Source organism: Orcinus orca, chromosome 16 (genome assembly GCF_937001465.1).
Source record: "Orcinus orca chromosome 16, mOrcOrc1.1, whole genome shotgun sequence".
Lineage (NCBI taxonomy): Eukaryota > Metazoa > Chordata > Mammalia > Artiodactyla > Delphinidae > Orcinus > Orcinus orca.
This window is the reverse complement of record NC_064574.1, coordinates 61,502,447-61,523,827: the sequence shown is the minus strand read 5'-3', so window position 1 is coordinate 61,523,827 and position 21,381 is coordinate 61,502,447. Positions and strand designations below refer to the sequence as shown.

Here is a 21,381-nt window from a genome sequence, read left to right as displayed (position 1 = left end):
GGAAGTCCCCCCATTTTTTTTTTAACAGTTGTATTCAAATATAATTCATATACCATACATTCCAGCCATTTAAACGTACAATTCAGTGGTTTTTAGTATATTTACAGATATGTGCAACCATCACTACTATCAATTTTAGAACATCAACATCTCAAAAAGAAACCTGGTACCCATTAGTTGTCAGCCCTCCTACCCCACTCTCCACAGCTCCAGACACTATAATCTGCTTTCTGTCTCCTAGATTTCCCTATTTGGACTTTCACATGAATGGGATCATAGAAGATGCTAAATGGCCGCTTTCACTTAACATCACGTTTTCAAGGTTCATCCACGTCCTGGCCCGTGTCAGTACTTTTTATGGCTGAATGATATTCCGTTATATGGATAGACTGCATTTTGTTTGTCTGTTTATCTGTTGATGGACATTTGGGTGGTTTCTGCTTTCTGGCTCCTATGAATAAGGCTACAGTGAACATTCATGTACAAGTTTTTGTGTGGACGTAGTTCTCTTGGGTACATACCTAGGAGTGGAATTGCTGGATCATAGGTTAACTCTGTGCTTAACTGTTTGAGGAACCACCTGACTGTTCCACCGAGGGTTCCATTCAAGTTTTCCTAACTCCTCTGTTAGAGTTCCTGGGGTTAAGAAGAAAAGCGGCCCCCTGTCCAGCTCTACAGCCTGACGGATTGTTCAGGCCTGTTTGTCCATTCACATCCAGCCCCACCTTCTGGACTCCGCAATGCGCCAGCTCTGATGTCAGGAGGAGATCAGAGTGAAGAGAAGATGAGGATCCCAGAAAGTTCCATGTCCGTTGCTTTAATCCTTGCCAGAGTCTACCATGCAGGCACTGTAATATTATGGCCATTTTTTGGATAAGAACATTGAGGCTGGACTTCCCTGGTGGTACAGTGGTTAAGAATCCGCCTGCAGGGAACATGGGTTCGAGCCCTGGTCCGGGAAAATCCCACATGCCGCAGAGCAGCGAAGCCCACGAGCCACAACTACTGAAGCCCACTCTCCTAGAGCCTGTGCTCTGCAACAGAAGCCACTGTAATGAGAAGCTTGCACACCACAACGAAGAGTAGCTCCCGCTCGCTGCAACTAGAGAAAGCCCGTGCGCAGCAACGAAGACCCAACACAGCCAAAAATAAATAAATAAATTAATTAATTTTAAAAAAAAAAAAAGAACCTTGAGGCTCTGAGAAATGATAAAACTCACTGGATATCAAACAGCTACGTGGTGGCCAAGCTGGGATATGAACCCAGACTGTCTGAGCCCAGGGTCTGTGCTCATAACCACCAGTCTACACTGCTAACACCCGTTGTCCCTGCGCTGGTAGGGACTGAGGTGCCCCTCTGCCCTCTGGCATCTCATAGGTACAGGGTTCCTGTTCTGCTCCGAGAACTTGGGGGGTGGAGTTCCGATGCTGATGTCTGTGACTCCAGGGGACAGTAGGGGTGGGGAGGGGCCTGCCCCAGGCCCCTCATCTCAGTTGGCTCCCATGTCAGTTCGTGTTGCTTAAGCCATCTGGCTGATTAGCTATGGCTGTGTTTCCGGGAACATGAAAATGATCTGATTCCCCAAACAGCTGTGCCCCTTGCTCCCTTGGCTCCCCTGCCTGCCTCCCCCTGGGGTCTGTCCTCAGCTAGAGGGCCTGGGAGGCGGGAGGGGACAGCTGGGCAGGGCCACACTCACGGTCGCCCCAAAAGGGAGGCCCCTTCATCCTACTTTATAGAGAAGGAAAAGTAGGAAGGCCACTGGGGGCGTCACACAGGCTGGGTCTGTCCAGGGCATCTCCAGCTACCTCTCTGGGTCCCAGGAGGCCTTCTTTCTAACAGATTTATTGAGATTTACTTACATCCCCCAAAATTCATTTGTTTAAAGTGCACAATTCTACCAATTTTAGTAAATTCAAGAGTTGTGCTATCATCACCACAGTCTAATTTTTCAACACTTTCATCACCCCAAAAAGAAACCCCGTGCCCATTTGCAGTCATTCCCACAGCTACCCCCAGCTCCAGACACCCACTAATCTACTTTATGTTTCTATAGATTTACCTTTTCTGGACATTTTGTAGACATGGAATCATACAACACGTGGTCTTGTGTGACTGGCTTTTTTCATGTAGCGTGTCTTTGAGGTTCCTCCGTGTTATAGCAGGTATCAGAATTCACTCCTTTTTGTGGCTGAATAATATTCCTTGGTGTGAATAGACCATGTTTTGTTTCTCCATTCATGAGGTGATGGACATTTGAGTGGTTTCCACTGTTTGGCTATTGTGAATAGCGGTGCTATGAACATGCTCCTACAAGTCTACGCGGATGTGTGTTTTCGTTACTCTTTCATGTCGTAGATAGTCAGGTGTGGAATTGCTGGGTCATATGATAATTCTCTGTTTAACTTTTTTTTTTTACTTGAAGTCTAGTTGATTTACAGTGTTGTGCCCATCTCTGCTGTACAGCAAAGTGACTCAGTTATACACATAGAGACATTCTTTTTTATATATATTCTTTGACATTGTGGTTTATCACAGGATATTGAATATAGTTCCCTGTCCTGTACAACAGGACCTTGCTGTTTATCTGTTTAACTTTCCGAAGAACGGCCAACCTGTTTTGCAGAATGGCTGCTCTATTTTACATGAAGTTTCCAGTTCCTTCTATATCCTCGCCAACGTCTTTATTATCTGTCTTTTTGATTCTAGATAGCTGAGTGAGTGTGAAGGGGCATCTCATTCTAATTCTGATTTGCATCTTCTCTGATGGCTAATGACGCTGAGCATCTTTTCATGGTCTTGTTGGCCTGTTGTAAAGCTTTTTCGGAGAAATGTCCGTTCACATATTTTGCTCACTTTTGATTAGGTTGTTTGTTTTCTTCCTGTTGAACTGTAAGAATTCTTTATATATTCTGAATATAAATCCCAGGAGGGCATTGAATGTCTGTTTCCAGTGCAGGTCCTGGGGGTGGTGAGAACCCACAGTGGGTCTCTGCCTGGACCACTGAGTCAGCTCTTTCTGGAGCCAGAGTCCCAAATGGCTCAGCTGGGGAGGGCTCAGAGGAAAACCTCAGGGCTCCCGGGGTCTATGGGCCCCAGCTGGCTTGGGATTGTGGTCAGAGTCGGGAGTAAGTGGGGGTCTGTTCTTCTGACAGATGGGGAGATCCTCACCTCTGACCCCTCACTCCTCACCTTCTCCCTTCGAGTGAGGGGGGTCTCTGTAACCCTGGCCTTGTCTACCTCAGAGCCTCCAAGCCTGACCTTGACCTCAGCTCCCACCAGAGGGCCTCCAAGTGGCCTTTTGGGGTTCATGCCCAGCTACAGAACCCCAGTCTGGGAGCTGTCAGCTCTCCAGGTTACCCTTTCCTCCATCCTTCCCCCACCTGGCCCCCTGAGCATTAGGAGCTGCTGCTTTGAAGATGCCCACGTGAGCCCAGAGGCAACCAGACCCCGTTTTGTTCACCCATCCCAGACACGGGGAGAAGGGGGTGTGTCTGTCCCCCAGGGGCTGTGGTCCACCCTTACTGCTTTGGGCCTGGGTCCCGTGAACATGTGACCCTTTGCTGGAGAAAATCCCCCAGCAAAAGGGGCTTTCCAGGGCCTGGGCAGAAGGCCTGGCTTTCGCTCTGGCACCTGATGTGGGCTGGCTGAGAGCAGCAGTGAGAGGCACCCTGAACAGCTGACACGGTCCTGTCCCAAAGTGATGGCGTTAGAAGCCCTGGGTTCAGATTCCCTCCCTGCCCCTTGGCGGTTGACACTGTTAACTCTGCACCTCAGTTTCTTCTCCTGCATGATGGGACATGATCCATCCCATAGTGCTGGCTGGCTAAGAGATAACTGAGACAGTGGTTCTGGGGTGACCCTGTTCATCACCTGACTCCTCCTCCCTGAGCCCCACCTGGGTGTCACCTCCGACACCTCCTCCAGGTGGGGTGATGACTCCATCACCCATGTATGGCCTGGGTCGCAACGCTGGTCACACTGTCTACCCTTGTCTGTCTGTCTCCGTGGCTGATCTGGGGCTCCTGAGGGCAGGGGTGTGCCGCGTTCACCTGTGTCCTTAGCTTCTCATCTGACCTGTCCCAGAGTGGGCGACCAGGACCGAATGTCTGAACCAACAACCCCTCCTCCCCTGGTGATCCTGGGTTCAGGGATTCCGTTGGCCGGGCACAGGGTCTCAGGACGGGTGGGCTTCATCCTTGTCTTAGGTGGCCGGGGATGGTGCTGGGCTGGGCTCAGGGCCAGCAGGGGAAGCCTGTGGGGTTGGCCTCTTGTTCTGCGGTCCCTGCCAGTGTGTGGGCGGGGATTTTCTTAGAGCAAGGCCAGCCTGGGCTGGGTGCGTCTGCACGCTGATGCTCTGGGGCCTGGGGCTTCTCACCATCCTGGCTTGGCACTGATGAGGATTCCCCGCTCAGCCCAGCCCTGAGTGGCTGGCGGCTCCTTCTTGCCAGACTAGATGCCCAGTGCAATTGCCCTCCCCGGCCCTGGGGTTTGCTGTCACGACTCTTCCATTTCCTAAAAGGGATGAAATCTGATAGGCAGGGGACCAGGACAGGGTGTGTACAGCCGGGACCTGGATGGGTGGCCCAACCTCCCTATTCCCATCCCAAACTCAGCGAGTGTCACAGCACCGTCACACTCTGTGTGTTTCTTCATCTGTAACGTTGAGGTCAAATGCGTGTTAATCACTAGCAGTCAACACCCCCATCCCCCCATCCTGTACCCCCCGTACCAAGATAAGGGATGTGCGTACATTTTAAAGGGGTAGTGTGGTGGCCTATCCCCCAGGAGCTGAATTGCCTGGGTTCGAATCCAACCTCGGACCGTCACCAAGCAACTCTCGGAGCCTCAGCTCCTCGCCTGTTCTGGCTCTCTCTCGAAGATACAGAGTCATAACGTACATAAGGCACGCTCAGTGTGGTGCCTGGTCCACGAGGCTCAGTGAATGCAGGTGCCAGGCAGCGGCGGAGGAGCCCCTGCAAAGCCCTGGCTCTCCGAGCCTTCCTCCAATCCTCGGTGTGCTGGCTGTCCTGTGGCTGCCTTCCCTCACGGGTGTGAGGTGACAGCCAGCGGCCAGGGGGCCATCTGCTTCTTGCTCGCTGTCCTGGGTTGGGGAAGCCTTTCTTCCCACAATTGGCTAATGAGAGTCCTAAGTAGGGTTGCCAGATAGACTACAAGACGCCCGGTTATTCAGATACACAATGAGTAAATGTTGAGTGTAAGTATATCCCAAATGTTACATGGATATACTTATACTAAAAAAAAAAATGTATTTGTTGTTGGGCTGCAATTCAAATTTAGCTGGGTGTCCTGTATTTTTATTTTTGCTAAATCTAGTCCTGATTGTGCTTCACTCCCACCCGGGGCCTGGGGCCAGCCCCGGGCTAACTAATTTAGGGTGTGCAGGGTTGGGATTGATCTAAGCTAATTAAGGTTCGGGCTGGGGTTGGGAATGTGTGTGGGGTCCATCTCTCACAACCACTCGCCTGAAGGAGCTGCCCGTGACATCACGCTGGTTCTCCACAATTGGGAAAGTGCCAGTTACCGCTTCTGCCCACCTAGAGAGAGACTTCACCGAGAATGAAAGGTCTGGAAATTCAGGCGATGTCTGAATCTCAGTCCTTCCTTGTCCCTCTTTAAACGGGAGTCTCACCCATTTCACAGATGGAGAGACTGAGGCAGGGAGCCTGGGAAGGGAGGTGACCAGCCGGATGGCTGTGGCTTTTCTGACACTGGGACCGCTGAACAGCACCTGTTGGCATCTCTTCATCTGTTAGCATCTGGAATTTTTCCAGGGCTGGATGGTGTTATTCGTGCCTATCAACCATGAGAGTATGAACACCCACCACTTTTGTCCAGGAACAAGGAGGGCATTGCTAGTCATCGTTGTGCCTTCCTGGGGGCCCAAGATGCGCCGGCAGCCATCCTGGGAGCTTTCAGGAAGTGAAATCCCCTGTGGGAGGGTTATTCCTACTTGCAGTAGAAGCTCAGACTCAGGAAACCACCAGCCCAGGTCACATGGTGACTTGGCCGCAATGCTGGGGCTCAAATCCAGGGCTCCTGGCTTCTAATCTAAGTGGGGTTCTTTCTAGTCAACCGCCCACTGCCCGCCGGACTTGGGTTTCAAGATTTCTTCCCAAGGGAGATATGGGGGCACTCAGCACTGTAACCCCACATTGAGTGCTGGGTTGAAGGAATGTGCTGGGGCTTCCCCCACCTTTGGAAAGCCTGAAAAGGGAACCTCCAGGGTCTGAGGTTGAGAGAGCAACTGAGACCCTCTTCTTGGAAGCTGGACAGAATGGGGCACTTGTATTCCTGGTGAGGTATATGATGGTTTTAGTTGTACACGGGTGAGCCGTGTTTTATGTTTATAGTTATCAATTTACCATAAAGCTGCAGGCAGGGGAGAAGTGTAAGTACCCCTCAGAGTGATTTTACCACATAGTGATAGAATATTTCCATTTACAATAAATAAAGAATTGTTTTTAAAGCGGTCCTATTATGAAGGGTATTCGGTAAGTGATGATGGAATGTTATGTGTGGATACAGCAGATCTTAAAGGCTAGGGAGCCAGTGATGACGTTGGGCAAAGTGGCCTTGGTGGAAGCAGCTAGAAGCCAAAGCCTCCGCCCTGGACTTCCTGGCTGTGGCCGCAGCCAAGCTCTACTGATGGGGTTGGAAAGAGTGACTCCCAGCTGGCCTGCCTCGGAGGTCAGGGTGACCGTGAGTGGCCAGCAGCTCCTGTGGCCCCTGGGGCTTGATCCCCGTGGCCCTTATGTGGGTCAGGGGCCTGGGGCTCCCCATCCCTAGGCTGGGGCCCCAAGGGACAGAGTCCCTCTGCTGACATCTGGGGGAACCCCTCAGGGCTGCATCAACTTCCCTCTGGGTCCCCCCACTGCTTGCATCTGGCCCATGTGTGCTCTTTCATCCTCTTGGCAGGACTCTCGGGGGCAAGGCGGTGTGAGCTGTGACCCATTTTACAGATGCCTCCTGGCCAACTGGTGTGTCTAAAGTGGCGTGAAGTTCAGACTGCAGGGGACTGGGTTCCAGCTCCACTACCTCCTCGCCGAGTCTCTTTTTTGAGGCCCTGTACAAATTAAATGAGATAAAATAGAAGGGCACATCTAAGCAGGGCCTTGCACACAGCAAGCGCCAGATAAGTGCATATTTTGGGTGTTGCTGTTGTTCAGACTCTGGTCTTCCTTTGTACGTCATTCACACACATTTTGGGAGTGTCCCTAGACATCAGGCTTTGGAGGGGCAGAGAGCCAGTTGCCCAGCCAGGTGACCTCAGGGACGACGGCAGGTGACAGGGTGGTGTTTCCACCCACCCTCCGTGCCTTCCTTGCCCGGGCCTGGGCCAAGCTCAGGTGATGGAATATGATGTCTGGGAGACCAAGAAATGGGACAGAGACCCTTGGGGTCAAGCACTGTCTTAACGAACGGTCAGCTCTGGCTGGGGGGAGGGGTCACCCTTGTCCATGCTTCACTCTGTGGGTCTGAGGTGCTTCTTCTAGGGGACGGGTCCCCAGCTAAAGGCCAGGAGGAAGGAGGGGGATCCCTGGGACACGTGGAGACCTGGCATGCCATCCCTGGGCGCTGCACAGTGTGCCATCCTTCCATTGTGGGAATGATTTGATAGCAGACATGCCCTTGACCCCTTCCAGGTGTCAGGAGCATGGCTAAAGGTACAGACTTATATATCACTGAACGGGATCCACTTTTAGAGGCACCATGATAGAATTGACACTGGGTCCACAGGAGCTAATTCTACTTGGGGAAGAGGGGGTGGAAAGGGGGCAGGGAGAGTTTCACGGGTGAGATGTCTGCAGAGGACTTGGGACAAAGCAGTAAAATTATTCTAAAGGGCTACTTATACTACCCACCCCCCCACAAGGTGGAGGGAGCAGCCTGTGCAAGGGCCCTGGGGTTTAAAAGCACTGTGATGTCAGCCCAGTTGGGTGGCATGAAATTCATCAAACTGTTGTTGCTTTATGGATTGAGTAAGGTTGGGGTCAGCTGAGAGATGGGTGGGCTGCCCTTCTGGGACGCTGGGCACTGTGTGTCTCCCTGCTCCCAGCACAGGTTGGAAGATCACGGTTTTTGCAGAAAATGTCTCAGTGGCTTTCTCTCCCTGAGGAACGTTGTCATCTGGGGTCTAAAGAAGAAGATTGAGCCTCTTAGTGCTCCCCATGTTTGCAGACCAGCCAGAAGGGTAGCCCCTCCCCAGGTCTGGGGGCAAAGGTTGTGTCCCCTGTAGGCTGGCCCCTGTGAGCAGAGCTGTCTGTGTGCCAGGCCCTGCTGACCCACGGCCTGTACGTGTGGATCAAGACACCCCCCAGGCCGCCTCTGGGGCCACCCCAGCAGGGCCGCGGGCATCTGCTCCCTGGTCTGCAGCTGGGGCTGCAGTGGGAAGGCTCCTGGCTTCCTGTTGGTTCTTTCCTCATCTCCTTCCCCTCCCCTGGGGCATATAGGGGAAAGTAAATTGGGGGAGTGGGTCTCGTGCCTTTTCTGCTGTGTAATTTTGATGGGAGATCCTTGGCCTCTCTGAGCCTCAGTTTCCTCATCTGAAAAGTCGGGACACCACAGCCTGCCCCCCCGAGTCTGTTACAAGTGTGAAACGAGGCAGGGTTTGCCTGGAGCCCACAGAGCTGGACTTGGGACTCAGGCAGCTGGCTGTGGGGTAGTGCTTCAACCTCTGCAGAGGGAATCAACGCGGGCATGTCCTGTGGGGTGCAGGGGCGCCCAGGAGGCACTATTTCAGACAGCACTAAGTGGCTTGCCACTAAGACATTTTTTTTTTCTCAGATGTGAATAATTTCTGAAATCTGAGTGTCTTCCGAATAGCACCCCTGTTTCATGGGCACTGGCATTGCATGTGTTTATTGGTGCCCAGGTGCTCGTGGGCCACCTGGGAATGCAGCAGAGAAGGAGACAGATGAAGCCCCTGGCTTTGTGGAGCTCACATCCATGGTGCGGGGAGGTGGAGAGAAAGGAATAAATTAGCAAGATTATGTCAGGGAGCCATGAGTTCCAGAAGGAAATAAAATAAGGCAAAGGGAGAGAGAGCAACCAGGGAGGGACCTTGGGGAGACCTGCCCTGGAGAATTTTGGAGGTAAGGATTCTCTAAGGAGGTGACTTTTGAACTGAGCCCTGAAGGGGGAGAATTAATACAGGGTCCAAAGATAGGCATCCCCGGCTGAAGTTGCCTGGGCAAAGGCCCTGAGGTACAAAATAGCCTGCAAGATTGGCCCAATTGGGTGGCTTGAAGCCAATGAAGGTGCCACTTTACTAAGGAGTAAAGTTGAGGTCTGCTGAGAGATGTGTGCTCCCCACGACCCACACCCCCAGCTCAAGCTGTGGCAAGATCTGCTGAGAAAGCATTCCAGGCAGAGGGAATGGCGTGTGCAAAGGTCCTGAGGCAGGAGGGAGCTTGGCACATTCAGGTGATGAAAGAGGGTCAGTGAGGCTGTTGCAGAGTGAAATGAGGGAGGGGGTAACACTCAGAGAGGTTGCCAGGGGCCACGTCATTACTGGATCTGTAGGCCTTGGGGATGAGTTGGGATTTGAACCTTTATATATATATATCATCTCTCTAGATGCAGTTATCAGATCAGTAGCGACTTAGAATGGAAGAAGGGGGTTACTTCAGCCCCGTGTGCCGTGTGCTTTCAGTAGAGGCTCTTGGGGGCACCGGGGAACCAAGTCCCCTCACCCTGGGGAGCTCTATGAGGTGAGGCTCCCAGGGTGAGGGGTATGGAGGCAGCTGGAAACCACTGGCTGTGTCAGGGGAGCTGCTGCTACTTCAGGAGGACAAGAGAAAAGGTAGAGGGGGACCTGGGGAGGTGGCCAGAGGCCGGCCACTAGGGCTGCACTTCATCTGAGGCTGAAGGGCAGAGCCAGCCTCAGACAAGCTGTGTGGTTTGTACAGCACCTAGATGTCTCTGTCTCTGTCTCTGTCTCTGTCTCTGTCTCTCTCTCTCTCTCTCTCTATATATATATATATGATTTGCAATGTTTAAAAACCAGGATTTAAAATAATCCAGAATTCTGACGTGCTTGAACAATGGGAAACCTGGCAGCCCTGGACCCACATTCCTGCCTGACAGGCCCCAGTTGGAATTGAGTGACAGCTGCCCAGTGTCGGGGGCCTGTGAGGTCCCATCGTCCACAGTCTCCACCATTCCCTGTTGCCTCCCGCCAGCCTCCTTTCACTCCTTGGTCCCTGAGGGCAGGTGAGTTTATGGTTCTTGTTGGGGGCAGTGGGGAGCCACATTAGGGGTGAACCATTGAGGCCAGAGTGGCGACTTGGAGGAGATGAGGGGCGCCAGGAGCCCGGGGCGTGGTGATCACCACCACCCTCCCTCAGGTGCCAACAAGTCTTGAGCCCAGGCAGTGGGCACGGGATGGAAGGATGGCGTGTGCCAGCCTCCAGCCCAGAGTGGTTTCATGACGACACTCCGTGAGTTTGTCTCCTTTCCCCAGGCTGTCTCCATCCCCTGCCCCATCATGCCCTTCTAGCTGACCTTTCATCCCACAAGGGACCTCTTCATGTCTGGATCAGACTGTCCGTAAACTGTGCCGTAAAGCTGGCCGGAAGGCTGTCAGCAGTAATTGAAGGCTTTCAACACCCCCCCAACCCCAGGGCCATCCCCTGCGCAGGAGCCTCCTTCCTGGACGCGTGGGTGGCAGGGAGGCCTCTGTACGGTCCCCAGGGCATCGCAACCCCTGCATTCGCCCCACGCCTGCATGGTCTTTCTTCCTTAGTCATGAACCACTGACCAGGGTTCCCGGTGACTCAGCACTCCGTTGCCGACGGTGGAAACCAACGTTCCCCAGAGCTTTGCAGAAGGAGCCTGTAGGGCCCAAGATGTCATTTCTAGTCTGGGGTCTGCCCTGGCTGCACTGTGGAGGGGGCATGGAGGGAGCAGAGTGGCATGGGGCTCTGTGGGCCTCAGTGCTGTAGTCACGTCTACATGCTTCTAGCTACTTCTCTCTGCTCGCACCTGCCCTTGTGTTCTTGCTGGGTGTGGCCTTTGTGAGGAAAGAGTGCTTCAGGGAGAAAGGGGAGATGGATGGCTGCAGAATGAGGTGGGCACTGGCCGCATCTCAAGGCCTCCCAGGCAGTAGGCCTGGCTAGCCCCATTATACAGAGGGGGAGGTTGAGGCTCAGTCCCACAGTGCTGCACAAGCAAGTGTTGTTTCTGAGCTTGACAGGCAGGAGTCCTTGCCTCCACTTCAAAGTCTGCACTGTCATCCCCTTGCTCCTCTGTGACATGTCATGTTGAGAAGGCCAGGCACTGAGGTGGGCTGGCGGGGGGCTCCCTTCCTCCCCCACCCCGACTGGCCATGTCTGACTGGTCCTTTCTGGTGGAGTGCTGGTCTTTGGCCTGGGCTCACTGGGCCCTCTAGTCATCTTTCCAGCCCAGCTGGTGGCAGGTCTTCAAGGGGGAACAGAAAGGCGTTTTCTACCCTGTATTTCCCTCCCAACTCATGCTTCAGCTATGAACATGCTTTAAAACGTAAAATCATCCCCATAAATAACATTTAAGTACCGAGGGCCTAGAACTCAATGCCTGACCTACAGGTTCCTGAACGTAACAGCTGTGTGACCTTGGGCAAGTTTCTCAACCTCTCTGTGCCTTGGTTTCTCATCTGGCAAGTGGGGGTGGTAACAGTGCCATATATTGAAGGATTTAATGTGCACAGAGTCCTTAGTGCAGGGCCTGGCACTAAGTCAGCTTTGTGTAAGGCTGTGGCCACCATACTTAACCTTCACAGAAACGCTGTGAGATTTGTGCTGTCATTGGACCCATTTTCTAGCTGAGGAAACTGAGGTTCAGAGCAAGTAGTGACTTCCCCCAACGTCAAGCCATCACTTAAAAATCTCAGGAAATAATAATGCCACTGAAGGGATCAGGCAGGGTGGACTGGCACAGCCGCCTGCCCAGGCACACTGAGGGACCACGCCCCCATCCCCTGCAGTGACAAGCCCCCTCCCCAGGCCTCCCTTTGCCTAGGAGCCAGCTCCTCCCCAGCCCCCAGACTCTGGGGCCGCCTGGGGAAACTGTTGTGGATCTAAGCCCTTCTTGGGAGTCTTCCCCTCCCAACACCCTCTCCCATAAGGAGCCATCTTAGTCACACACACACACCCCCACCGCCCCCAGTTTCCAGAAGATTCTCTATAGGAGTTCAAAACAGCCCTTGGACCCCTTTGAGCCCTGCCCTGCAGATGGCCTGACGGTCATGCGACCCGGTGTGGCTGGATTCCACAACGGTGGTTAAGCGTTATTTATTTCCTTCATGCACATGTATACACATACAGCTGTCTGGAAGGATTCCTGGGCTCGGAGGGGGTGTGAGTCAGGGCTCTCGCAGCACGCCTGCACGCTGGTGTCTGGGCCTACGTGAGCCCGCCCGTGCATATCAGCATTTAAAATTTAACAGCTTTATTATGGAAAATTTCAAAAATGTACAGAAATCAAGAGGTCCAGACAGTGATTCCCTCATCCGCACCCCTTGGCGTCATCATCAGCAATGTTTTGCAATCTTGTTTTGTCACCTCCTTGCGGGCTCCCTCTTTTGCTTTTTTCCCTTTATGGCTGGAGTATTTGAGAGCCAATTGTAGACATCATACCATGCGTGCCATTAAAAAAAAAAAAAAAACCACACTTTTACTTCTGGGATAATTCTAGAGTCGCAGGAAATTGCTAAGACAGTACAGCGTGGTCCTACATACCCTTCACCCAGTTCTAATGGTTACACCTCACATAATTATGCTACAATATCAAAATTGACATTGGTAGAGAACACGCGCGTGTGTGTGCACGCGTGTGTGTGTGCATGCATAGTTCTGTGCCACTTTGTCATGTGTGTGGATTCACTTCACCACTATCACAATGAAGACTGGAACTACTCCATCATTACAAAGATCTCCTCATACAGTCACACCTGCTGCCCTGCCCCTGACCACCTCTGACCACCTCTGACCCCCTCTGACCCCCTGGCAACCACAAATACGGTCTCCATCTCTATAATTTTGTCATTTGAGAATGTTATATAGATGGAATCATCTAGCATGTGCCCTCGGAGGTTGGCTTTTTTTTTCCACGCAGCACAATGCTCCTGAGATCCATCTGAGTTGTTTTGTGTGTCAGTGGTTCCTTCCCTTTTATGGCTGGGGAGTAACCCACGATGTGGCCATGCCACAGACTGCTTAACCGTTCACCTCTTGAGAGGCGTCTGGGCTGTTTCCAGTTTGGGGCTATTCTGAATAAAGCTGCTGCAGGTTTTTGTATGGATATAAGTTTTCATTTCTCTGGGCTAAATGCCCAGCCAGGAGTGGGATTGTATAAATGTCTGAGTTTATGTTTAGTTTGAGAAATGGACAAGCGCTTTTCCCAAGTAGCTGTACAGGTTTATTGTTTGGAAGAGAGGCACCTATTAGGAGGACCCCAGTGAGGCTGCCCCAGGACCCTGAGCAGCCTGTGTGCTGTGCTAAGTTCCTTTCCCACAAGGGGCGTTTAGTCCCCTCTTTCCAGAAGAGACAGCCAAAGCCCAGAGCTAGCAAGTGGGAACATCAGAATTTGATTCCAGCCCCGTCTGGCTCCAAAGCTGCGGGGTTGGTACCCTCCCTTGCTGGGTGGCAGGAATCGGTGTGGAATATTTGGGGAGCGAGCAGTGAGCAGACCAAGGGAGTTGGGGAGGAAGAGCCTGGCCGGGGGAGCACAGACCCTGGTGAGAGGAGGGGAGACAGAACCTGCCCACTCTCTCGTTGCCAGGCTGAACCAGCTCCCACCTCCTGGCCTTCACACTGGCCCTTCCTCTCTCCATCACAGATGGGGCTGTTGATCTGTTGCTAGCTGGGTCTCCTTGGCCCCAGTGGGTGGCCCTGCCTTCCCTGCCATGTAGGTTCCTGCAGGAGGGGACTCCCCCCCAGCCCTATCTGCGCGCTGGGACCTCCAGCCTTCCCCTATCAGCCTGAGAAGGGTAAAGCACAGAAGACCTGTTCTTTGCAATTCATCCTCCCCTGCAGCGAACTCTGAGCCTCTTTGCTGTGCTTTGGTGTCATGAAGATGCTGTTGGTGGCGAGGACGGCAACACTTACGGTTTCCCAGGCACTGTGGCCGGTGCTTGAATACGCGATTTCGTGTGATGGGCATGACCACCCTGTCGGCAGGCTTCATCACCACCGCTTTAGAGACACGCATGCAAAAGCTCCCACGGTTCACAAGTGGCAGAGCTGGGAGTCAGAACCGTGCCCTCTGACCCAAACTTGGGCATCTCCTGGCTGAGCCAGTTAGGACAGCCTGTCACCAATTCTGCTGAAGGAGTCTTATCTTTTGAGCCCAGGATGGGCGGGGCTGGGGCTCTGAGAGATCTAGACTCCACATGGGGGGTGGGGGGGCCTGTCTTCCCAGCTGGGGGTCCATGGTGGTCCAGGTGGCAGTGCAGGGGCCCTAGGGATGAAGTCTCTGCCCGGCCCAGGGTTCCCGGCCTGCCCTTCTCCCCAGCTGGCCACTTCTTACCTTCCTAGCTGTGTGAGCCCAGGTAGGTGACTTAGAGTCTCTGAGCCTCCTTATCGCCTCCATGTGGGGAAGTCAGCCTTTCCCCTCCTGGGCTGGCCTAGCCCCCAGCAGGTTCCTAACCTGGAAAGTAGACAGTTGTTAGAAGGAGGACGAGTGGATTGGCATGTGAGCCCCCTGCCTGGGATCCCAGCCCTGGCCCTGGTCCCAACACTCACTGTGACCCTGGACAAGCCACTTTAGCTCCGGGCCTCTGTTTCCACTTAGCAAACATGGCTACCACGACAGGATTGAGCTGACTCGTGACGGCTCTTTGTGGACCATGATACACGACATAAATATGGAGCTTTTCTGTTCTATCAAACCACAAGTCTAGGGCTCTGTGTTTTTCCTTCTGAGCCTGCTTTGCTTTTGTGACTCCAATTTCATTTTTTAAAGTTGAGTTGGGCAAGTATCTTTCTCATCAGATCACATTTTCTGTACACTGGGGGAGTGGGGAACAGAATCCCCCCTCTGTGTGCTGGCTTTGAGTTCACTGGCATTTCCTGAGTACTTTGAGTGCCAGGCTCAGCGCTGGGGATGGAGACGGGAGCTGGGCATGGTCTCTGCCCGCCAGGGGCCCACAGCCCACTGGGGGGTCAGGAGTGAACAGACCATCATGACACAGGGTGGTCTGTGGGGGGAACCTGGCAGGCCAGGTTAGGGAGAGGAGGACCTCTCAGGTGACTTCCTTGGGACACAGAAGTCCAAGATGAGTCATAAAAGATTGAATGGGAGATGGACAGGCAAAGAAGTGGAGAAGGGTGTTGTAGGCAGAAGGAACATCACAGGCCAAGGCCTGGAGGTATGTAAGTGCAGTCACACGCCCACCCACTTCTCCATGAGTCCCAGCTGTGTGAATTGCCCACATCACCGTCCACAGCGCTTTCCCTGCTGGAGGCTGAGGTTTACTGTAAGACGGGCTGCTTCTATCATGCCCAGTCGGCACCTTGGGCCTGCGAAGTGTCTTTCTCTATCCTTAAAGATTTATGACTCCATCTGTCTGTTCATCCATTCAGCCACCCCTGCATCCGTCTCTCTGTTCGTCCATTAGTCATCTATTCATCCATCTATCCGTCTTGTCTGTTTATCCATCTATCCGTCTTGTCTGTTTATCCATCTATGCATCTATTCATCCATGCATCTGTGCATCTATCTGTTCATCCATCCATGCATCCGTCTGTCTATCTGTCCAACCGTCTATTCATCCAGCCAGCCAGCCAGCCATACATTCAACAAGTATTTATTGAGTGCTGACGACATGCCAGGCCCTGCTGGGCAGAGCCTTCGCTGGGGCGGTGCAGGGCAGGTGATGAGCAGACGTGAGCTGAGGTTTGCTTCACTCCCTGCCGGAACCCTGCCCAAGACGGGCGCAGACTTGCCCCTGGAGTCCCTCCCTCCCCGTCCTGGGCTGCCTGGTCTTGTTAGGAGGGAGGTGGCCCTCGGCTCCCAGCTTGGGAAACCGTCCCTGACAATCTGCTCTTGAGAGCGTCACCTCCTCAGACGAGGGTGAGGAAATCACCCCAGATCCCAGATCCCAGACAGCTGCACACACCCCAAGGATGTGGGCTTCCTGCCACCCTGCTGAGAACCCCACCCTGGCTGCCTTTCTAGGGATGTTAACGCGGGCTCGCTGAGTCACTGCTGATAACGCTTTCAGCTTTGTCTCCCCGCCCCAGGCCTTTGTGTTTCCAGACAAAACCCTAAATGCACGCTGCCCATCCAGCATATCGATAGCCCATCCCAGCTGGTCCCAGAGCCTCACAGCACCCGTTTTAGTTATGTGACTTAAAGCAAGTGCCCAGCAGTAGTGCTTGGGAAAGCCAGAGCTATCACGAACCTCCCTGTAGGTCCCTGCTGGCGTCCTGAGCCCAGAGGTCCATGACCTGGGCTCCTATCTGGCCACTCAGAGATTTGGAAAATTTGAGTCCTGTTTTAAAGTAGGGCCATTTCACACAGAAATGTGAACATCTGGCTTGTCCTGTAAACGGGAGGATTGGCCAACACTGCGCCCAAGTGCCAGCCTACTGGGGGATGGGGCTGGGGCTCAGCAGGACTGCACGTTTAGGGGAATGTGGACGCCCTGGTATCCTGTTTCATGATGGAGAAAAGCGTGGAGAGAGGCAGGACTGAGTTGGTCAAGGTCAAGAGAGAAGGGCCAGCGCTGCCTCCTGCAGGTGCTCTTGGTGACCCCTGGTGTCATGACGTTGCAGGGTTGGGGCCCACTGGGGTGGCTTTATTTCAGCTGGAGGGCCCAACCATTCCTTCTGGGAGGGGTGAGCTTCCTGTAAGGGAGTGAGTTCCCTGTCCCCCAACCTGGTGATAAATCCATCCTGGGCCAAGAATACAGCATGGGGAAGGTAAACCTCAGAAGCAGGGTCAGAAGTGACCTCCTGAGGCTTTGGGGTGTTTTGGGCCTGGATCTCAGGGGGCAGAACTGTCTCCTCTGCTTTGAGATGGGAGGTGGGTTCAGAGTAAGACAGGTGGGCTTCAGAGGTGCTCTGAAGATGGGCCTGGGGGCTCTGAACAGAGCACCGTCTGTGGCTGGTAAGGGCCAGAGCAGTACCTCCAAGCCCCGATCCCTGGGTACATGGGGTGAAGCCTAACCTGGGCAGCGTGGATGAAGTTTTGACCCTGGGGGCATCCTGGTAAAGTCACTATAATTTGGGTGCGTCATGGAAACCTGACTCTTTGTTATCACGGGCCTTGTCTTTGGGACATAATTTCTCTGATAAATGCTCGTTGCGTACCCACTTTGGGGGTCCTCAGTTCAATCAAAACACCATTCTTGCCTCAGGGAAAACACAGTCGGGGGCATAGGGAAGGCTTCCTGGAGGAGGTGGTACCTTGGTGGGAGTTGAGAAGGATGCAGTGAGCATTTAGCCAGGTGAAGCCCAAAGGAGAAGGGGCTCAGGCAAAGGGAACAGAAGGGACAAAGGGAGAAGGCACTGAGGCATGATGGCTCCCAGCCTGTTGGGGACAGGAGGACTGAGGTAAATTGGCGCCGGGGACTGAGGCTGGTGCAGTAAGTGCTCATTGGAGGCTGGATCAAAATGGCCTTGTCAAGAGGCTCACGAAGTAGGAGCTAGAAATTTACCCTGATGCCAGTGGGGAGCAATGAAAGGGTTTTCAGGAAGGGAGCTGGGTGCATGTTATAGAGCCCTCAGCTGGGTATGGAGAGTAGAGGGTGGGAAGCACCACTGCGATGCCAAGAGGTGGCCATGGGTGGTGAGGAGAGGTGAGATGCGGAAGAAGGAGCCCTGGGGACCACTGACCGGTGGGGATGTCTCCTCTCTGGGAGGTGGGGACACAGAGCCAAGACCTTGGGAGTGACAGACTCGGGGGCAGTTCCCTGGAAGCCTCTCCCCCAAACACCCTACGAAGAGGTCCTGAGATCACTGGTGTTACCAGGTACATGATGTAGGGAGGCAGGGAATAGTTTAGATCTGAAGGATGATGACGCACGCGTGTCGAGGGGAGAGTAGAGGCATCTTTGGCAGATGGCACAGCATGTACTAAGGCCCTGTGGCCACAGAGACAGAGAGGAGAAGGGCCAAAATGTGGCCTGAGTGGCCGAACAGGGAGCGAGGTATGAGATGAAGTGGGAGGGTACAGGTGCCAGACCACAGGGACATGGGGGAGCCACTGAAGTGCTTTAGGTGGTGATGCCATCCGATGTGTCTGCCATGGTCACCAGGCTGCAGGAGGTGACATTCTTAGATCCGTCCAGGAGCTGTAGGTGAAAGGTGAACTCATATGACTCCCATAACCATAAAAAATCCTGAACTGCATATACATCATATGTATTCATTTCCTTGGGCTGCCGTGACATGCTGTCACAAACAGGTGGCTTAAAACAACAGAAATGGAAGAAATACTGTTCAGTGTTAAAAAAAATAAAAACAAAAAAACCCAGAAATTGTTTTGCTCGGAGCTCTGGAGGCTAGAAGTCTGAATTAAGATGCTGGCAGGACCACACTCTCTCTGAAGGGCTGTAGGAAAGGACCCTTCCTTGCCTCTTCTAGCTTCTGGTGTTTGCTGGCAATCCGTGGTGTTCCTCGGTTTGTGGCTGCATCCCTCCTTCATCACATCATGGGTCTTCTTCCCTCTGTCTGTGTCTCTTCTTATACGGATCCCAGTGATTGGATCAGGGCCTATCCTAATCCACAGGGGCCTCATCCTGACCTGATTATATCAGCAAAGACCGTATTTCCAAATATGGCCACATTCACAGGTCCCCGGGCTTAGGACGCAGACATACCTTTTGGGGAAGGACACAGTCATCCCACAACGTCAAAGGATCCTGATTTTGTTTCGAAAACACACACGTGGTCACTCACGTTCTGTTTCTTGACGTGGATGCTTGTGTCGCAGGAGTTTTCACTCTGAAAATTGAGCTATACATGTATGATCCGTGCATTTTTCTGCACATGTGTTCTATTTCAGTTAACACATGAACATATACACACATGCCGAGAACGGAGGGTGGCGGCCACTGTACCATGATGTTAACAGAGGCTTCCCCTGGGTGATGGGTGTATGGATTCATTTCATTTTCTCCCCGGATGTTCCAAATTTTCTGCCATAAGCATGTGTTAACCTTATTGCATAATAAATCCATGTGTATCATAAAAGAAGAGCCGGGATGGAACCCTTACTCACCAGTCCTTCCCTGAACCCAAAGCTATTGTAACAGGAGGTGGGGTTTGAACAGGAATTTGGCCTGCCCTTAGAATCTGTTCCAAATAAATATTTTTAGCCTCATTACCCACTGCCTTCAAATGTCCTGCTTATGAGTTGTGGCTCTGATGATCCAAACAGACGTTCTTTGGAGCTTGTGGCTTGGCAGTTACCTCACCTGTGTCCCCTTCCGGAGGGAGGATGAAGGTAATAATAGAACTGACCTCATGGGTGGCTGGGAGGCTTCATTGGAATAATGCACGTGAAACCTTCTGCACAGGGCGGGGCTGCCACGAATACCCTCCTGATTAGGAAATGCCCAGGGTACGGTGGCAGGCATCTCGGTGTCCTAGTTTAATGGTTCAGCTGGTCAGGGAAAGTCTGGTAAATGAGACCTTGCCCCACTGCACGTGGTCATCCCTGGGGAATGGTCGGGGGTGATGGGGGCCTCCCTTCGCGGCATGCTTTCCCGTTTTGCCCCCTTTTAATACAGCTTGGTGCTCTTCCCCCGCTGGCCTCCTTACCTGTTGCAGCTGTGTGCTATTTCATCGCGTTTAAGGCCATGCGCTGCCATGACGGTTAAGTCATCACGGGAAGATTTAGAGGGGGCAGGTGGGGGTGAGGTGAGAAGGTGGCTGGACTAGAAGAGCCAGTGTTGGTGGGGAGAGGGGGAGGGGCTCTTCTTTCTGCCCTCCAGACCCCGCCCAATGCCATAGGTCCCATCCACTGCCATGGACCACGCCCCTGGAGATGGTGCCTCGCCAGGTCTTTGCTCCACCCGACCCGCAGCCCGAGGGCTTTGGGGTTTGAGCTGTGCCTTATTTGGAACCTGGTCTTTCCTTTGGTAATATCTGTCCATATTACAAATGCAGAAACCCTCTGTCCCAGCTGGGCTGCTGCCCAACAATAATCCTACAAATAAACTGGAACTCCTGGGACATTATTTATGTACAAGTTATCCTTTGCAACATTGTTTGTAAAAACCAGATACTGAAAACAACCTAGACCCTCCATCAGTAGGGGGCTGATAAAAGACACTGGCCCACTCCATATAAAATGGAATACTGTACTCTGCTGTTGTAAAGAACAGTGAGAAACTGTCTCTAAGCTTTATTAGGTGAGAAAAGCAAGATTCAAGACAGTATATAGTATATACATCTTTGCTTAAAAAAAGGGAGGGCTGGGCTTCCCTGGTGGCGCAGTGGTTGAGAGTCCGCCTGCCGATGCAGGGGACACGGGTTCGTGCCCTGGTCTGGGAAGGTGCCACGTGCCGCAGAGCGGCTGGGCCCGTGGGCCATGGCCGCTGAGCCTGCGCGTCCGGAGCCTGTGCTCCGCAACGGGAGAGGCCACAACAGTCAGAGGCCCGCGTACCGCAAAAAAAAAAAAAAAAAAAAAAAAAAAATGGGAGGGCTGAGTATATATTTGTATCAGCTAATATTTGCATGAAGAAACTGTGGCTAACCACCGAATGACTAAACGTTACCTGTGGAGGTGGGGGTGAGACTTAGTGGTTGGGGCACACGGGAAGGGGAAGGGACACAGATTTGTTCATAGCCTGTTTTCTTTTTTGGGGACCCATGTGAACGTTCTAGTTTTCAAAATTGCTAATTAAAAAGAAGAAGTAGCATCTTTGAAACAAAGCACATTTTAAAGCAGCAGCTTGGGCTCAAGTGTCCCATTGCATCTCACTTCAGCCTCTGATAGCTGTGTGACCTTGGGTAGGTTATTCAACCTCTCTGTTTCAGTTCCTTCATCCATGAAAGGGGGTAATAGCAGTTCCAACTTTGGGCTGTTGGGAGGATTAAATGAGATCAACGTGCCCAGTGCCTGGCATGCAGTAAGCAAATAACAAGAGTGAGTTGATGGTGGCAGAGGGTCGGCTTTCTGAAAGCAGCACAGTTTGGAACAGGCCCTAAGAAGCAGGATGTGAACTCTAGCGCTGCTGTGAGCCCTCTTTCTCTGGTGTCTGTGTCTTCCCTCTGCCGCAGGGGCCCTGGCCTGATGGGAGCCACTTGTTATGTGACAGTACAGTCTCCTGCTTCCCATCCCCTTGCTCAGTGCAGGCAGCATGGGGACATCTCACAGCCCTGAGTCCTGAGCGTGCATCTTCTGGGAAGCAGGGAGAAGGGGTTGAGTTC

The 21,381-nt window shown here is 52.8% G+C and overlaps 1 long non-coding RNA gene across 4 annotated transcripts; it reads right to left on the bottom strand.

Moving 5' to 3' along the window:
• Positions 1–12,431: 12,431 nt before the first annotated feature.
• Positions 12,432–20,108, bottom strand: LOC117201475 (uncharacterized). Of its 4 annotated transcripts, XR_007472260.1 has the most exons (3): positions 19,768–20,108; positions 18,825–18,948; positions 12,432–14,647 (listed from the first exon to the last, which is right to left on the bottom strand). It is a non-coding gene; the product is annotated as an uncharacterized LOC117201475 (long non-coding RNA). The 4 variants fall into 4 exon arrangements; XR_004483500.2 differs by lacking the exon at positions 18,825–18,948; XR_004483501.2 differs by lacking the exon at positions 19,768–20,108 and having other exon boundaries at positions 18,825–19,479.
• Between the last annotated feature and the right edge of the window lie 1,273 nt (positions 20,109–21,381).